This window comes from Ranitomeya imitator, chromosome 9, assembly GCF_032444005.1.
Source record: "Ranitomeya imitator isolate aRanImi1 chromosome 9, aRanImi1.pri, whole genome shotgun sequence".
Taxonomy (NCBI): domain Eukaryota; kingdom Metazoa; phylum Chordata; class Amphibia; order Anura; family Dendrobatidae; genus Ranitomeya; species Ranitomeya imitator.
The window spans coordinates 5,539,553-5,559,238 of record NC_091290.1 but is presented as its reverse complement, the minus strand read 5'-3'; the positions used below and the strand labels follow the sequence as shown (position 1 = coordinate 5,559,238).

The 19,686-nt window shown below is 45.3% G+C and overlaps 1 protein-coding gene across 3 annotated transcripts in view; it reads left to right on the top strand.

Annotated features, from left to right (window-relative positions):
* DENND2B (DENN domain containing 2B) overlaps window positions 1-19,686 on the top strand; it is a 267,720-nt gene that overhangs the window by 26,117 nt on the left and 221,917 nt on the right. The window lies entirely within an intron of this gene.

Sequence of the window (19,686 nt, the reverse complement as noted above, 5' to 3'; positions counted from 1 at the left end):
GCCGTGCGCCCAAACGGTGGTTCCCCCCCCCTTCCCCACATATGAGGTATCGGCGTACTCAGGACAAATTGTACAATAACTTTCGTGGTTCAGTTTCTCCTTTTACCGTTGGGAAAAGGAGAAAATAAAAAAAAATGTTGCTAATGGATCATTTTTGTGACTAAAAAGTGAATGTTCATTTTTTCCTTCCATGTTGCTTCTGCTGCTGTGAAGCACCTGAAGGGTTAATAAACTTCTGGAATGTGGTTTTGTGCACCTTGAGGGGTGCAGTTTTTAGAATGGTGTCATTTTGGGTATTTTCAGCCATATAGAACCCTCAAAATGACTTCAAATGAGATGTGGTCTCTAAAAAAAATGGTTTTGTAAATTTTGTTGTAAAAATAAGAAATCGCTGGTCAAATTTTAACCCTTATAACTTCCTAGCAAAAAAAAATAATTTGTTTCCAAAATTGTGCTGATGTAAAGTAGACGTGTGGGAAATGTTATTTATTAACTATTTTGTGTCACATAACTCTCTGGTTTAACAGAATAAAAATTCAAAATTTGAAAATTGCAAAATCTTCAAACTTTTTGCCAAATTTCCAATTTTTCCACAAATAAGCGCAAACATTATCGACCTAAATTTACCACTAACATTTACCACTAACATTAAGCCCTCAGTCAAAAAAATGTATATTTGGGGTGAATTAGACTAGACTCACAGAAAAAAGCCCCCAAAAAATCCCTACAGAAATATCATAAAAATTATCCTTTATTATTATAAATATTATAACCATAAGTGTGCACTTGACAAAACCATCACCAATAGATGCAAGCGTACTACAGGAGAGGCCGGGTTAGTGCCAAGCCCTACGCTTTCTCAGTGCACCCTACCTACCTGCGGAGGTTGGCACCCTATTTTCCTATGCCGTGGCGCCCCCGCTCCTCGTCGGCTAGCCCTGCTATCCACTAACATTAAGCCAAATATGTCATGAAAAAACAATCTCAGAATCGCTACGATCCGTAGAAGCGTTCCTGAGTTATTACCTCATAAAGGGACACTGGTCAGAATTGCAAAAACCGGCCAGGTCATTAAGGTCAAAATAGGCTGGGTCATGAAGGGGTTAAACCTTGTCCTTTTATGTGTGATTTGTATGTATTTTTTTTCTACTAAATAAAAATTATATGCCTTTTTAATTTCTTGTTCTCGATACAATTTTTTTTTTTCCGGATTTCCATGTCTTGTACTGAACATTAGTGACATGTCCATATGTAATTTTGGCATTATAAGATCTGGGAATTTTACATGTTTGATTCCAGTTGATAGTCAAATTATTGACTAATACCTGTTTGATTTGTGTTTTGAAAGTGTGGGTAAAAAAAATCTACATTTTGATCCAACTTTTATAGACACATTGACATCTAATATGCTTTTATTTATTCGTTTTGGGAAAAGGGCGGTAAGTTGAATTTTGTTTTTGTTCTTTTTAATGTTTTGCCTTTTTAGTATTTATTTATTTTACTCACTTATATAGCGCTATTAATTCCACAGCTCTGTACAGACATCATCACTGTCCCCATTAGGGCTCACAATCTACATCACTTATTAGTATGTCTTGGGGAGTGTGGGAGGAACCGGAGGAAACCCACGCAAATACGGGGAGACCTTACAAACTCCTTGCAGATGTCGTCCTTGGTGGGATTTGAACCTGCATTGCTAACCACTGAGTCACCGTATAGTGCTAACCACTGAGCCACCGTATAGTGCTAACCACTGAGCCACCGTATAGTGCTAACCACTGAGCCACCGTATAGTGCTAACCACTGAGTCACCGTATAGTGCTAACCACTGAGTCACCGTATAGTGCTAACCACTGAGTCACCGTATAGTGCTAACCACTGAGCCACCGTATAGTGCTAACCACTGAGCCACCGTATAGTGCTAACCACTGAGCCACCGTATAGTGCTAACCACTGAGCCACCGTATAGTGCTAACCACTGAGCCACCGTATAGTGCTAACCACTGAGCCACCGTATAGTGCTAACCACTGAGCCACCGTATAGTGCTAACCACTGAGCCACCGTATAGTGCTAACCACTGAGCCACCGTATAGTGCTAACCACTGAGCCACCGTATAGTGCTAACCACTGAGCCACCGTATAGTGCTAACCACTGAGCCACCGTATAGTGCTAACCACTGAGCCACCGTATAGTGCTAACCACTGAGTCACCGTATAGTGCTAACCACTGAGTCACCGTATAGTGCTAACCACTGAGTCACCGTATAGTGCTAACCACTGAGTCACCGTATAGTGCTAACCACTGAGTCACCGTATAGTGCTAACCACTGAGTCACCGTATAGTGCTAACCACTGAGTCACCGTATAGTGCTAACCACTGAGTCACCGTATAGTGCTAACCACTGAGCCACCGTATAGTGCTAACCACTGAGCCACCGTATAGTGCTAACCACTGAGCCACCGTATAGTGCTAACCACTGAGCCACCGTATAGTGCTAACCACTGAGCCACCGTATAGTGCTAACCACTGAGCCACCGTATAGTGCTAACCACTGAGCCACCGTATAGTGCTAACCACTGAGCCACCGTATAGTGCTAACCACTGAGCCACCGTATAGTGCTAACCACTGAGCCACCGTATAGTGCTAACCACTGAGTCACCGTATAGTGCTAACCACTGAGCCACCGTATAGTGCTAACCACTGAGTCACCGTATAGTGCTAACCACTGAGTCACCGTATAGTGCTAACCACTGAGTCACCGTATAGTGCTAACCACTGAGCCACCGTATAGTGCTAACCACTGAGTCACTGTGTATTTCATATGTATAATACGTACCGTATATTCCCTTATTGTGCAAAAAAAAAAAAAAAAAGTTTTATGAAGCTCAACAACTGTTGATTGTGTGGCAGTGGGCGCCAGTGATCCACATAATATCATATCCCCTGGATCACAACTCTAAGGCGCTGCAGTCAGTGATTGACACCAGCGTTTAAGGGTTAAACAGCAGCGATCAGCGCTACCGTAGGTGACCACTACAATGTCACTATTAATCACAATCGTCAGCAATTTGTTTGTTCTTTCTGTTAATCTATCTCTTGAATGAAGCAGAAGTGGAATATTTTTGACAGGTATAAAAGAGAAGTCTCAGTGTGACAATTACAGTAAAGATCTCGGAAAATGTAGTTTCACAGTTGGAGATTACACAGATTGTTTTTAATTTTGCCAGTAATGCTGGGAAACATTTACCAGGGTTAGTTACTAAAGAATAGCCGTTTTATGTTCACAGCGAGCACGCTGAATTCCTGAGATGTTTTGGATTGTCCTAACTTTCTCTAACATCGTTTGGTTACAGAACAGGAAAAATAATGGGGATGAGGGGCATCCTTACCTAATCTTTGACTTAAGGTACCGTCACATAAGGCGACGCTGCAGCGATATAGATGAGCCGATCGCTGCAGCGTCGCTGTTTAGGTCGCTATGGAGACGTCAAACACGGCAACAGCAGAACGATGCAGGAGCGATCCAGTGACTTATCGTTCTCACTGGTTGTTCGCTCTGTGAAAACACATTGCCGGCATCGTTGCTTTTGCTGTCAAACATGACGAATCACGCCGACCTGACGACCAAATAAAGTTCTGGACTTCTAGCTCCGACCAGCGATGTCACAGCGGGATCCAGATTGCTGCTGTGTTTCAAACACAACGATATCGCTATCCAGGACGCTGCAACGTCACGGATCGTTGTCGTTCTCGTTGGAAAGTTGCTCAGTGTGACGGTACCTTAAGGGTACCGTCACACAGTGCCATTTCGATCGCTACGACGGTACGATTCGTGACGTTCCAGCGATATCCATACGATATCGCTGTGTCTGACACGCAGCAGCGATCAGGGATCCTGCTGAGAATCGTACGTCGTAGCAGATCGTTTGGAACTTTCTTTCGTCGCTGGATCTCCCGCTGTCATCGCTAGATCGGTGTGTGTGACACTGATCTAGCGATGCGTTCGCTTGTAACCAGGGTAAATATTGGGTTACTAAGCGCGGTCCTGTGCTTAGTAACCCGATGTTTACCCTGGTTACCCGGGGACCTCGGCATCGTTGGTCGCTGGAGAGCTGTCTGTGTGACAGCTCTCCAGCGACCACACTACGATTTACTTACAATCACGGCCAGGTTGTATCGCTGGTCGTGATCATAGGTAAATCGTATAGTGTGACGGTACCCTTAGTTACGTTATAACCCCTCAAAGTATTGTTAGCATCCCACTGAATTAATTATTCATATGTTGAGTCCTGTTAAACATTCAGCAGAACAGCGGGTGCAGCTCTGGGTATAATACAAGATATACTGTAACTCAGGATCTGTACAAGATCAGTAATGTACAGTGGGGCAAAAAAGTATTTAGTCAGTCAGCAATAGTGCAAGTTCCACCACTTAAAAAGATGAGAGGCGTCTGTAATTTACATCATAGGTAGACCTCAACTATGGGAGACAAACTGAGAAAAAAAAATGCAGAAAATCACATTGTCTGTTTTTTTAACATTTTATTTGCATATTATGATGGAAAATAAGTATTTGGTCAGAAACAAAATTTCATCTCAATACTTTGTAATATATCCTTTGTTGGCAATGACAGAGGTCAAACGTTTTCTGTAAGTCTTCACAAGGTTGCCACACACTGTTGTTGGTATGTTGGCCCATTCCTCCATGCAGATCTCCTCTAGAGCAGTGATGTTTTTGGCTTTTCGCTTGGCAACACGGACTTTCAACTCCCTCCAAAGGTTTTCTATAGGGTTGAGATCTGGAGACTGGCTAGGCCACTCCAGGACCTTGAAATGCTTCTTACGAAGCCACTCCTTCGTTGCCCTGGTGGTGTGCTTTGGATCATTGTCATGTTGAAAGACCCAGCCACGTTTCATCTTCAATGCCCTTGCTGATGGAAGGAGGTTTGCACTCAAAATCTCACGATACATGGCCCCATTCATTCTTTCATGTACCCGGATCAGTCGTCCTGGCCCCTTTGCAGAGAAAAAGCCCCAAAGCATGATGTTTCCACCACCATGCTTTACAGTAGGTATGGTGTTTGATGGATGCAACTCAGTATTATTTTTCCTCCAAACACGACAAGTTGTGTTTCTACCAAACAGTTCCAGTTTGGTTTCATCAGACCATAGGACATTCTCCCAAAACTCCTCTGGATCATCCAAATGCTCTCTAGCAAACTTCAGACGGGCCCGGACATGTACTGGCTTAAGCAGTGGGACACGTCTGGCACTGCAGGATCTGAGTCCCTGGTGGCGTAGTGTGTTACTTATGGTAGGCCTTGTTACATTGGTCCCAGCTCTCTGCAGTTCATTCACTAGGTCCCCCCGCGTGGTTCTGGGATTTTTGCTCACCGTTCTTGTGATCATTCTGACCCCACGGGGTGGGATTTTGCGTGGAGCCCCAGATCGAGGGAGATTATCAGTGGTCTTGTATGTCTTCCATTTTCTAATTATTGCTCCCACTGTTGATTTCTTCACTCCAAGCTGGTTGGCTATTGCAGATTCAGTCTTCCCAGCCTGGTGCAGGGCTACAATTTTGTTTCTGGTGTCCTTTGACAGCTCTTTGGTCTTCACCATAGTGGAGTTTGGAGTCAGACTGTTTGAGGGTGTGCACAGGTATCTTTTTATACTGATAACAAGTTTAAACAGGTGCCATTACTACAGGTAATGAGTGGAGGAAAGAGGAGACTCTTAAAGAAGAAGTTACAGGTCTGTGAGAGCCAGAGATCTTGATTGTTTGTTTCTGACCAAATACTTATTTTCCACCATAATATGCAAATAAAATGATAAAAAAAACAGACAATGTGATTTTCTGGATTTTTTTTTCTCAGTTTGTCTCCCATAGTTGAGGTCTACCTATGATGTAAATTACAGACGCCTCTCATCTTTTTAAGTGGTGGAACTTGCACTATTGCTGACTGACTAAATACTTTTTTGCCCCACTGTATGTGCACAGTGACTGCACCAGCAGAATAGTGAGTGCAGCTCTGAGGTATAATACTTGATGTAACTCGGGATCAATAATGTAATGTATGTACACAGTGACTGCACCAGCAGAATAGTGAGTGCAGCTCTGGAGTATAATACAGGATGTAACTCCGGATCAGTAATGTCATGTATGTACACAGTGACTGCACCAGCAGAATAGTGAGTGCAGCTCTGGAGTATAATACAGGATGTAACTCAGGATCAGTAATGTAATGTATGTACACAGTGACTGCACCAGCAGAATAGTGAGTGCAGCTCTGGGGTATAATACAGGATGTAACTCAGGATCATTAATGTAATGTATGTACACAGTGACTGCACCAGCAGAATAGTGAGTGCAGCTCTGGGGTATAATGCAGGAGGTAACTCAGGATCATTAATGTAATGTATGTACACAGTGACTGCACCAGCAGAATAGTGAGTGCAGCTCTGGGGTATAATACAGGAGGTAACTCAGGATCATTAATGTAATGTATGTACACAGTGACTGCACCAGCAGAATAGTGAGTGCAGCTCTGGGGTATAATACAGAATGTAACTCAGGATCAGTAATGTAATGTATGTACACAGTGACTGCACCAGCAGAATAGTGAGTGCAGCTCTGGGGTATAATACAGGATGTAACTCAGGATCAGTAATGTAATGTATGTACACAGTGACTGCACCAGCAGAATAGTGAGTGCAGCTCTGGGGTATAATACAGGATGTAACTCAGGATCAGTAATGTAATGTATGTACACAGTGACTGCACCAGCAGAATAGTGAGTGCAGCTCTGGGGTATAATACAGGATGTAACTCAGGATCATTAATGTAATGTATGTACACAGTGACTGCACCAGCAGAATAGTGAGTGCAGCTCTGGAGTATAATACAGGATGTAACTCAGGATCAGTAATGTGTGTACACAGTGACTGCACCAGCAGAATAGTGAGTGCAGCTCTGGGGTATAATGCAGGAGGTAACTCAGGATCAGTAATGTAATGTATGTACACAGTGACTGCACCAGCAGAATAGTGAGTGCAGCTCTGGGGTATAATACAGGATATAACTCAGGATCAGTAATGTATGCACACAGTGACTGCACCAGCAGAATAGTGAGTGCAGCTCTGGGGTATAATACAGGATGTAACTCAGGATCAGTAATGTGTGTACACAGTGACTGCACCAGCAGAATAGTGAGTGCAGCTCTGGGGTATAATACAGGATGTAACTCAGGATCAGTAATGTGTGTACACAGTGACTGCACCAGCAGAATAGTGAGTGCAGCTCTGGAGTATAATACAGGATGTAACTCAGGATCAGTAATGTAATGTATGTACACAGTGACTGCACCAGCAGAATAGTGAGTGCAGCTCTGGGGTATAATACAGGAGGTAACTCAGGATCAGTAATGTAATGTATGTACACAGTGACTGCACCAGCAGAATAGTGAGTGCAGCTCTGGGGTATAACACAGGAAGTAACTCAGGATCAGTAATATGTACACAGTGACTGCACCAGCAGAATAGTGAGTGCAGCTCTGGGGTATAACACAGGATGTAACTCAGGATCAGTAATGTAATGTATGTACACAGTGACTGCACCAGCAGAATAGTGAGTGCAGCTCTGGAGTATAATACAGGAGGTAACTCAGGATCAGTAATGTAATGTATGTACACAGTGACTGCACCAGCAGAATAGTGAGTGCAGCTCTGGGGTATAACACAGGAAGTAACTCAGGATCAGTAATATGTACACAGTGACTGCACCAGCAGAATAGTGAGTGCAGCTCTGGAGTATAATACAGGAGGTAACTCAGGATCAGTAATGTAATGTATGTACACAGTGACTGCACCAGCAGAATAGTGAGTGCAGCTCTGGGGTATAATACAGGAGGTAACTCAGGATCAGTAATGTAATGTATGTACACAGTGACTGCACCAGCAGAATAGTGAGTGCAGCTCTGGGGTATAATACAGGATGTAACTCAGGATCAGTAATGTGTGTACACAGTGACTGCACCAGCAGAATAGTGAGTGCAGCTCTGGAGTATAATACAGGATGTAGCTCAGGATCAGTAATGTAATGTATGTCCACAGTGACTGCAGCAGCAGAATAGTGAGTGCAGCTCTGGAGTATAATACAGGAGGTAACTCAGGATCAGTAATGTAATGTATGTACACAGTGACTGCACCAGCAGAATAGTGAGTGCAGCTCTGGGGTATAACACAGGAAGTAACTCAGGATCAGTAATATGTACACAGTGACTGCACCAGCAGAATAGTGAGTGCAGCTCTGGGGTATAATACAGGAGGTAACTCAGGATCAGTAATGTAATGTATGTACACAGTGACTGCACCAGCAGAATAGTGAGTGCAGCTCTGGGGTATAATACAGGAAGTAACTCAGGATCAGTAATATGTACACAGTGACTGCACCAGCAGAATAGTGAGTGCAGCTCTGGGGTATAACACAGGAAGTATGGTAACTCGGGAGATGTATGTATGCAGCAAGTGAGTATTTTGGGGAATTGCTACATGAAAGCTATAAATAATTGGTGCCTTTAATCTTACAATCACTTAGAATTGTAAAGCTGTTTTAATACCTGTATGTATTTTTGTACAGGTGGGAGAGATGTCTGTGTGATCAGACGTCTGTGCTCTTGCGATTGTATTAAAAGGCTGATGATTGGGAGACTACATGGACCTCATGGGGTGGTAGAGCCGCCGTTCAGCCGTGGGGGCCGGGCGGCAGAGCAGCCATTTGTCTTCAGTCCTGACCCCATAGCAGTGTTGTGTTCTATTGCAGATCTGTCATTGCTGATGGTGCAGACGTCTGATAAATGTGGGGAATGGGTTTAAGGCTATGTGCACACGTTGCGGATTTGCTGCGGATCCGCAGAGTTTTTTGTGGTGCAGAAACGCTGCAGATCCGCAATTGATTTACAGTACAATGTAAATCAATAAGAAAAAAAAAGCAGTGCACATGGTGCGGAGAATTCAGTGTGGAAACGCTGCGGATTAAAAGAAGTACCATGTCACTACTTTTAGCAGATCTGCAGCGTTTTTGTACCCATTCCATTAGAGAAATCCGCAGGGGTAAAAAACGCAAAAAATCCGCAGCAAAAACGCTGCGAATCTGCACAAAAAACGCGACATATCCGCAGCTGCGTTTTTTGGCAAGACATGCAGAATCTGCACCAGAAATTCCTAATCCGCAACGTGTGCACAAAGCCTCACAGTCGGGTCTGTACTTTGTTGACTGCAGATGTAGAATTCACATTTGCCAATTATTTAATGTGCTATAATTTGTGCAGTGTTGGTGTGATACTTCTATCCCAGGAAGGTTGTGATCGTGTCAGGGGTGCACTCATACATGAAAGGGCCCCGTAGCAAAAATCGGAGTAACCTCATCCCCTCACTGAGAATTGCGCCTAATATGCAGGTTTTATGTTAATATAATGATCACCGTTGTTTCATAAACTGCGTTCTAGATTGCCAGGTCCCCTGCTTCGCTTCATACGTCAGGTGAAAGTCTTTGCCACCACCACTGGGGGGAGCTCAGGACGGCACCAGTCCATGCAGCTTGTTCTGTTATTTGAGGGGCTTCGGACCCCTTGGAGTAACCGCATCACACCCCAGAATTCAAATTGAAGAGAATTGGTTTATGCTGGTCAACCTACTAGATTTTCGGGGTGATGGAGAGACTGTCGCACATGTGCGGTCTCTTCTAATTATGAGAGCTCATCCAGCACTTCACTTTAATGGAGGGTAGCCCCCAACGGCTGACCCCCAAGGATCAAAGGTCGATCTACACACATGTACAGTATATTGATAAGATTTGTGGTGGGGAGTCTTAAGAAGATGTTTTATGAAACAGGCAAGTATGCAGCTCTGTTGTGTGTGTATAAGCTGTCTACACAGGGGGTATGGAAAGTATAAAGACCCCTTTTACATTTTTCACTCTTTGTTCATTGCCGCCATTTGGTAAATTAAAAAAAAAAAAGTTCAGATTTTTTTTCTCATTAATGTGCACTCTGCACCCCATGTTGACTGAACAAAAACAGAAATGTAGAACGTTTTGCAAATTTATTAAAAAAAGAAAAACTTATATCACATGGTCATGAGTCTTCAGCCCCTTTGCTCAGACTCTCATATGTAAGTCCCATGCTGTCCATTTCCTTGTGATCCTCCTTGAGATGGTTCTTCTCCTTCATTGGAGTCCAGCTGTGTGTAATTACACTGATAGGTGTGCGCCTCTCCAAATCAAGTCCTGTCTATATAAGACCTCACAGTGCATGTCAGACCAAAGGAGAATCATGAGGTCAAAGGAACTGGCCAAGGAGCTCAGAGACAGAATTGTGGCACAGATCTGGCCAAGGTTACAACAGAATTTCTGCAGTACTCAAGGTTCCTAAGAGAACAGTGGCCTCCATAATCCTTAGATGGAAAAAGATTGGGAGCAGCAGAAGTCTTCGTAGACCTGGCCGTCCACCCAAACTGAGCAATCAGGGGAGAAGAGCCTTGGTGAGAGGTAAAGAAGAACCCCAAGATCACTGTGACTGAGCTCCAGAGATGCAGGAGGGAGATGGGAGAAAGTTCCACAAAGACACCTATCACTGCAGCCTCCACCAGTCCGGCCTTTATGCCCGACGGCCAACGGAAGCCTCTCCTCAGTGCAAGACATATGAAAGCCGTATAGAGTTTACTAAAAACACATGAAGGACTCCCAGACTATGAGAAATAAGATTCTCTGGTCTGATGAGATGAAGATAGACCTTTTTGGTGATAATTCTAAGCGGTAGGTGTGGAGAAAACCCGGCTCTGCTCATCACCTGCCCAATACAATACCAACAGTGAAGCATGGTGGTGGCAGCGTCATGCTATGGGGGTGTTTTTTAACTGCAGGGAAAGGAAAGATGAATGCGGCCAAGTACAGAGAGATCCTGGATGAAACCTCTTCCAGAGGCTCTGGACCTCAGACTTGGCCGAAGATTCACCTTCCAACAAGACAGTGACCCTAAGCACACAGCTAAAATAACAAAGGAGCGGCTTCAGAAAATCTCTGTGGCCATTCCTGACCGGCCCAGCCAGAGCCCTGACCTAAACCGAATGAGCATCTCTGGAGACCTGAAAATGGCGTCCACCAACGTTCACCATCCAACCTGACGGAACTGGAGAGGATCTACAAGGAAGAATGGCCGTGGATCCCCAAATCCAGGGGTGAAAAACTTGTTGTATCATTCCCAAGAAGACTCCTGGCTGTACGAGCTCAAAAGGGGCTTCACCTCAATACTGAGCAAAGGGGCTGAAGATTTATGAGCATGTGATATTTTAGTTTATCTTTTTTAATAAATTTGCAAAACTTTCTACATTTATTTTTTTATTTTTTTTAGTCAAGGAAGGTGACGGGCACAAGGGGGCATTCTTTGCGTCTGGAGGAGAGAAGGTTTTTCCACCAACATAGAAGAGGATTCTTTACTGTTAGGGCAGTGAGAATCTGGAATTGCTTGCCTGAGGAGGTGGTGATGGCGAACTCAGTCGAGGGGTTCAAGAGAGGCCTGGATGTCTTCCTGGAGCAGAACAATATTGTATCATACAATTATTAGGTTCTGTAGAAGGACGTAGATCTGGGGATTTATTATGATGGAATATAGGCTGAACTGGATGGACAAATGTCTTTTTTCGGCCTTACTAACTATGTTACTATGTAAGATGGGGTGCAGAGTGAACATTAATGAGAAAAAATGAACTTTTTAGAATTTTACCAAATGGCGGCAATGAAACAAAGAGAGAAAAATGTAAAGGGGTCTGAATACTTTCCGTACCCACTGTATATCGGACAGTACATGGAGAACAGATTGAGGAGTGCGCTAAGGAAATCAAGGGTTAACTCCTCTGCCAGCGCTAAGATCCCGGGATCCTCAGTTTACTGCGTTCCCCTTCTACTTGTCCTTTGGGGAAGGGATCTCGTTACTCTGTAAATGTGGAAGCAGATGGCGTCTTTTATAATGGAGGAAACATGCGCTGAAATGTCCACATCTCTGCTCTGTGCCATCCATCCAGCACAGGAAGTATGATGACCTCATAGTACACAGCAATCTATGACATCACAATGCAGCGTAACGGTGTCATGCTAGTGCACAACCCGCTGGAGCCTGAGTACCCGATACCACAGTGATACAATGTAACGACACTACATCTGTGAGGCCTGAGTACCTGATACCACAGTGATACAATGTAACAACACTACATCTGTGAGGCCGGAGTACCCGATACCACAGTGATACATTGTAACGACACTACATCTGTGAGGCCTGAGTACCCGATACCACAGTGATACAATGTAACGACACTACATCTGTGAGGCCTGAGTACCTGATACCACAGTGATACAATGTAACAACACTACATCTGTGAGGCCGGAGTACCCGATACCACAGTGATACATTGTAACGACACTACATCTGTGAGGCCTGAGTACCCGATACCACAGTGATACAATGTAACGACACTACATCTGTGAGGCCTGAGTACCCGACACCACAGTGATACAATGTAACGACACTACATCTGTGAGGCCTGAGTGCCCGATACCACAGTGATACAATGTAACGACACTACATCTGTGAGGCCTGAGTACCCGATACACAGTGATACAATGTAACGACACTACATCTGTGAGGCCTGAGTACCTGACACCACAGTGATACAATGTAACGACACTACATCTGTGAGGCCTGAGTACCCGATACCACAGTGATACAATGTAACAACACTAAATCTGTGAGACCTGAGTACCTGACACCACAGTGATACAATGTAACGACACTACATCTGTGAGGCCTGAGTACCCGATACCACAGTGATACAATGTAACGACACTACATCTGTGAGGCCTGAGTACCTGATACCACAGTGATACAATGTAACGACACTACATCTGTGAGGCCTGAGTACCCGATACCACAGTGATACAATGTAACGACACTACATCTGTGAGGCCTGAGTACCTGATACCACAGTGATACAATGTAACGACACTACATCTGTGAGGCCTGAATACCCGACACCACAGTGATACAATGTAACGACACTACATCTGTGAGGCCTGAGTACCCGACACCACAGTGATACAATGTAACGACACTACATCTGTGAGGCCTGAGTACCCGATACCACAGTGATACAGTGTAACGACACTACATCTGTCAGGCCTGAGTACCCGATACCACAGTGATACAGTGTAACGACACTACATCTGTGAGGCCTGAGTACCCGATACCACAGTGATACAATGTAACGACACTACATCTGTGAGGCCTGAGTACCCGATACCACAGTGATGCAATGTAACGACACTACATCTGTGAGGCCTGAGTACCCGATACCACAGTGATACAATGTAACGACACTACATCTGTGAGGCCTGAGTACCCGATACCACAGTGATACAATGTAACGACACTACATCTGTGAGGCCTGAGTACCTGATACCACAGTGATACAATGTAACGACACTACATCTGTGAGGCCTGAGTACCTGATACCACAGTGATACAATGTAACGACACTACATCTGTGAGGCCTGAGTACCTGACACCACAGTGATACAATGTAACGACACTACATCTGTGAGGCCTGAGTACCCGATACCACAGTGATACAGTGTAACGACACTACATCTGTGAGGCCTGAGTACCCGATACCACAGTGATGCAATGTAACGACACTACATCTGTGAGGCCTGAGTACCCGATACCACAGTGATACAATGTAACGACACTACATCTGTGAGGCCTGAGTACCCGATACCACAGTGATACAATGTAACGACACTACATCTGTGAGGCCTGAGTACCCGATACCACAGTGATACAGTGTAACGACACTACATCTGTGAGGCCTGAGTACCCGATACCACAGTGATACAGTGTAACGACACTACATCTGTGAGGCCCGAGTACCCGATACACAGTGATACAATGTAACGACACTACATCTGTGAGGCCTGAGTACCAGATACCACAGTGATACAGTGTAACGACACTACATCTGTGAGGCCCGAGTACCCGATACACAGTGATACAATGTAACGACACTACATCTGTGAGGCCTGAGTACCAGATACCACAGTGATGCAATGTAACGACACTACATCTGTGAGGCCTGAGTACCCGATACCACAGTGATACAGTGTAACGACACTACATCTGTGAGGCCCGAGTACCCGATACACAGTGATGCAATGTAACGACACTACATCTGTGAGGCCTGAGTACCAGATACCACAGTGATACAGTGTAACGACACTACATCTGTGAGGCCCGAGTACCCGATACACAGTGATACAATGTAACGACACTACATCTGTGAGGCCCGAGTACCCGATACCACAGTGATACAGTGTAACGACACTACATCTGTGAGGCCCGAGTACCCGATACACAGTGATACAATGTAACGACACTACATCTGTGAGGCCCGAGTACCCGATACACAGTGATACAATGTAACGACACTACATCTGTGAGGCCCGAGTACCCGATACACAGTGATACAATGTAACAATGCTATGGTGATCTTTGGGATCATATACTGATAGTTTATACCGTTGATGAGCCCTTTGTCCATCAGGTTTAGCGGAGCCCGGGAATGATGTGCAGCCCTAATACCTGATCCCTGCTGCCCCAGATAACGGGTCCCATGTTCTTCTTCCTCCATCTTCCACCTCGGGGCATTGCTGCCACATGAAGTTCTGTCTTCACCCCTGAGACCCTTCTGCTTTGTACGACCTCTTGACCCCAGTTATTACCTGCACCTCCATTTATCCTCTGGCCGGTATCTCTTCATGCTGGAGCTGCTGCATATGTTGGTCTATGGTTTGGGGTCAGAGTGATTTTTTTTTTTTTTAACTGTTTTTTTTGCTGGTGTATCATCTTATCATGTTACTGTGGTTAGCTGATGGCCCGGTACCAGCCTGCGGTTCTGACCTGACTGCGGTACATGACAAAATGCACAAAAGTTACATAAAGGAGAAAAGTTAAGTAATTCTTCTTACCTTTATGCAATGTTTTATAGTGTAACCACAGGGTCAATAATGTGCTGTGTGGTCAGAAAACACACCGCAAAAATGTAGAAGTTACCAAAGGTTTGTGATAAGGCTTTCCCACGTTGCGGATTGGGGTGCAGAATTTTACGCACAAAATCCGCATCTCCTGGCAGAAACCGCAGGTGCAGGTTTTGTGCGGTTTTTGTGCGGATTTTCTGCGGTTTTTACCCCTGCGGATTTCTATTATGGAAGGGGTCAAACGCTGCAGATCCACACAAAAGAAGTAGCATGCTGCTACTTTTGTTCCGCAGTGGTTTTCATGCGGATTTTTCCGCACCATTAGCGCAGCCTTTTTTTTCCCAATTAATTTACATTGTACTGTAAATCACTGTGCAGAACTGCAGCGTTTCTGCGCAGAAAAATCTGCTGCACACAGCCTAAGAAATCGCACAGATTGAAATGCAGCGTATCCGATCCTTCTTTCCATGGCTGAGAGCATTGGGGGTCTTTGGACGGGATCCAGAGGAAATGAAGGGGATGAGCGGATCACTCCTGCTCTGTAGTGACGGGTGGCTCCAGGGATCCGCTCAGCTATTCACAGCCCTGCGGAGGCGGATGGATGGCCGCACGGCCTCAGGGGCTGCTTGCATTTATTTTATTTTCTTTTGGTAGCAAATTGACTTTTCTGTCTTTGCCTTAATTATTTCATATTCACCTTTAAGTTACCTTTTACAGTGTTTTGAAAATCTACATTCTTAGCCCATTATTCATCATTTGCAACATTTCACAATGTCTGTTTACGCACATGCACTCCCATCCCTCACAGGGGTATACATTTGTCTTTTGTGCATTTTTTTTTGTGACATTTTACAGGAACTTTTCAGTAGTTTCTGCAAGTCGCATAAAAAGAAAAACACAAAAACGATCATCTTGATTTTTGCACTAAATTAATCAGCTCTTTTGCACTATTTTGAACAATTTGATTTTTTTTAAAAAGTCAACGAATACGGCTACGTTCACACTAGCGTTCGGCTAGTGTGCGTCGCACTAGCGTCGGGCGACGCAGCGGCGACACACGCGTCATGCGCCCCTATGTTTAACATGGGGGACGCATGCGTTTTTGCTCGTTGCGTTTTCCGACACGTGCGTCTTTTTTGACACTAGCGTTGGACCAAGAAAACGCAACAAGTTGCATTTTTCTTGCGTCCGATTTTCGTCAAAAAACTACACACGTGTCGAAAAACGCAGCGTTTTGTTTGCACGCGTTTTTCGGTGCGTTGTGCGTCGCGCCGCCAACGCAGCGGCGCACAACGCTAGTGTGAACGTAGCCTACTACAAGAAAAGAAAGAAGTAATTTCATAAAATCCTCAAGTTCTGAATCGGCTCCATAGACTGTTAGGGCATATGTAAGCTTAATATGGCTGAGCACAAGTAGCTGAAGGTGTGAGGAGCAGAAACACCAGAGACTGAGGCTCTGTGCACACGTTGCAGATTCGCAGCAGCTTTCCATGCATTGTACAGTACCATGTAAACCTATGGAAAACCAAATCCGCAGTGCACATGCTGCGGAACATACCGCGTGGAAACGCTGCGGTTTATTATCTGCAGCGTGTCAATTCTTTGCGGATTCCGCAGCGTTTTACACCTGCTCCATAATTGGAATCCGCAGGTGGTAAATCCGCAGGTAAACGCAGGGCGCTTTACCTGCGGATTTTTCAGAATCTGCGTGGAAAAATCCGCACACGAATCCACAACCTGGGCACATACCCTGAAGGTGTCCATTTGTTCGCTCCATCTCCCCTCACACACCTGTACACGGCGTAGCTCCATGGAAAAAAGGATCAGGCATGTAAAAAATCAGCATGCTTGATCCCGCTCTTCAGGAAAGATTTAACCCTTTTGGACATAGTGATGATTTGTAGTATCATGGTGTGAGGACAAATGAGGTTGTCCAGCATTCAGACGTAGGATCTGAGTGAGCCACCGTGGACCTCCTAACTGTGCAGCCGTCCGTAGCACACACCGTACATTTGGGCTTTTTTAGTGGACTTGCCCCCATTACTGATGTAGTGATAGATTCTGCTAGAATCCCCCTTTAATGTGTCGCAGGGCTGTGTCTACAGGATGAAGCCGCGTGTAGGCCGCTGTCCTGGCAGATTGTGGCTTCATGAGCAGCTGGGACAGAACAGACGGACTGTGGACGATCTCTGCTGCCAAAACTTTCCTGGAGCAAACCTTCCAAAGTGTGAGTCATGGCGCCGACCTCCGCACCTCACTGCTGGATTTCTGCTGATCAGCGGATTTCTCCACCGTGTATAGGAGACGATGAGGTTCATTGATGCATAGGGACATTATGGAAGATCTCCAGAACTGACCATATACATAGTGTAAGGCCTGGTATTGTGTCACACTGCCTTTAGCTTCTATCAACCTGATGGAGGCACAAAGTGTCCTGTTATTAGGATATTGTATCAGTGATTTGTAATAAAGAACAAACTTGTGTCCACGACCAAGGATCTCGGGCAGCTGAGCAGAAGAGATGATCCCCATCATTGCTCACCACTCTGATATCTGCGGTGTAATTACACGCTCATCCACTGTGTGGCGCCACAAGACCCCAGCATTTCATCTACTGATCAGTGATCTCAATTTCTAATGGATGAGCCAGATGATGTCTAGGACCTAAGTGTCTCAGTTCTCAACAGTGAGACTGATATAAAAGGAAAAATGGAGTAATGTGTGCGATAGTAATGGCACCATGGTCGTGAAAGACACGCACAGCTGTGTATAACACGGGACGGTAAGCGATGTATGGATTCTATATAAATATGGAGACACATGGGTCTACGTCGGAGCGGGGCACCAAACGGTAGACTTTTCATTTTCTATCTTGGTTCCAAATACATTTTTTTTGTTTCTAACTTTTATACTTCTATGAGTATAATCTCGGGACAGACACTTCTTGGAGGTAACGGTCTCCAGACTGATCCCAGAACCGACTGATCTGTTCCTGATTTTGCACATATATGCAAGGAGCTACATATTGCATTTGGCCTCCTGATACATTCCTAAATTTGTGGTTTTCACGTTGCAGGAGGTCAATCGTCCTCCTGCTGCTCTGATTTACTATATTTTCTTGTGTCGCTGCATAAAATATTGATGGGTTACTAGGGAGGACCCTCTAAATCCTGCTGTAAAAAAACAAACAAACAAAAAAAACAGTGACGACTACAGACACTGTAATATTTCCATACAGGAATTTAGAAAAGATCTGAAGATTTTGCAGTGATTACTTGTTACCCAAATGTCCCAGACTCCAGAGCATCAAAAGTATCAGTGATAAATAAGCAGTAATGTCTGATCTGTGATGTCTGCTGTGATACTGTATCTAAGCTGTGATACATAAAGACTGGTATTTGTCTAATGATGTCCTGTGGCTTCGGGCTGGTAGTATTGCATGGGTGGTATCGGATGGGTGACGTCTGACGGGTGGTATCGGATGGGTGACGTCTGGAGGGTGGCATCTATCCAGTGATAGCTCATGGGTGACGTCTGAAGAGTGGTATCGGATGGGTGACGTCTGACGGGTGGTATCGGATGGGTGACGTCTGACAGGTGGTATCTATCCAGTGATAGCTCATGGGTGACGTCTGAAGGGTGGTATCTATCCAGTGATAGCTCATGGGTGACGTCTGGAGGGTGGTATCAGATGGGTGACGGCTGGTATCGGATGGGTGACGTCTGACGGGTGGTATCGGATGGGTGACGTCTGAAGGGTGGTATCGGATGGGTGGCATCTGACGGGTGGTATCTATCCAGTGATAGCTCATGGGTGACGTCTGAAGGGTGGTATCGGATGGGTGACGTCTGAAGGGTGGTATCGGATGGGTGACGTCTGACAGGTGGTATCTATCCAGTGATGGCTCATGGGTGACGTCTGGAGGGTGGTATCTATCCAGTGATAGCTCATGGGTGACGTCTGGAGGGTGGTATCGGATGGGTGACGTCTGGAGGGTGGTATCGGATGGGTGACGGCTGGTATCGGATGGGTGACGTCTGACGGGTGGTATCGGATGGGTGACGTCTGACGGGTGGTATCTATCCAGTGATAGCTCATGGGTGACGTCTGAAGGGTGGTATCGGATGGGTGACGTCTGAAGGGTGGTATCGGATGGGTGACGTCTGAAGGGTGGTATCGGATGGGTGACATCTGACGGGTGGTATCGGATGGGTGACGTCTGACGGGTGGTATCGGATGGGTGACGTCTGACGGGTGGTATCTATCCAGTGATAGCTCATGGGTGACGTCTGAAGGGTGGTATCGGATGGGTGACATCTGACGGGTGGTATCGGATGGGTGACGTCTGACGGGTGGTATCGGATGGGTGACGTCTGACTGGTGGTATCTATCCAGTGATAGCTCATGGGTGACGTCTGAAGGGTGGTATCTATCCAGTGATAGCTCATGGGTGACGTCTGGAGGGTGGTATCGGATGGGTGACGTCTGGAGGGTGGTATCGGATGGGTGACGGCTGGTATCGGATGGGTGACGTCTGACGGGTGGTATCTATCCAGTGATAGCTCATGGGTGACGTCTGAAGGGTGGTATCGGATGGGTGACAT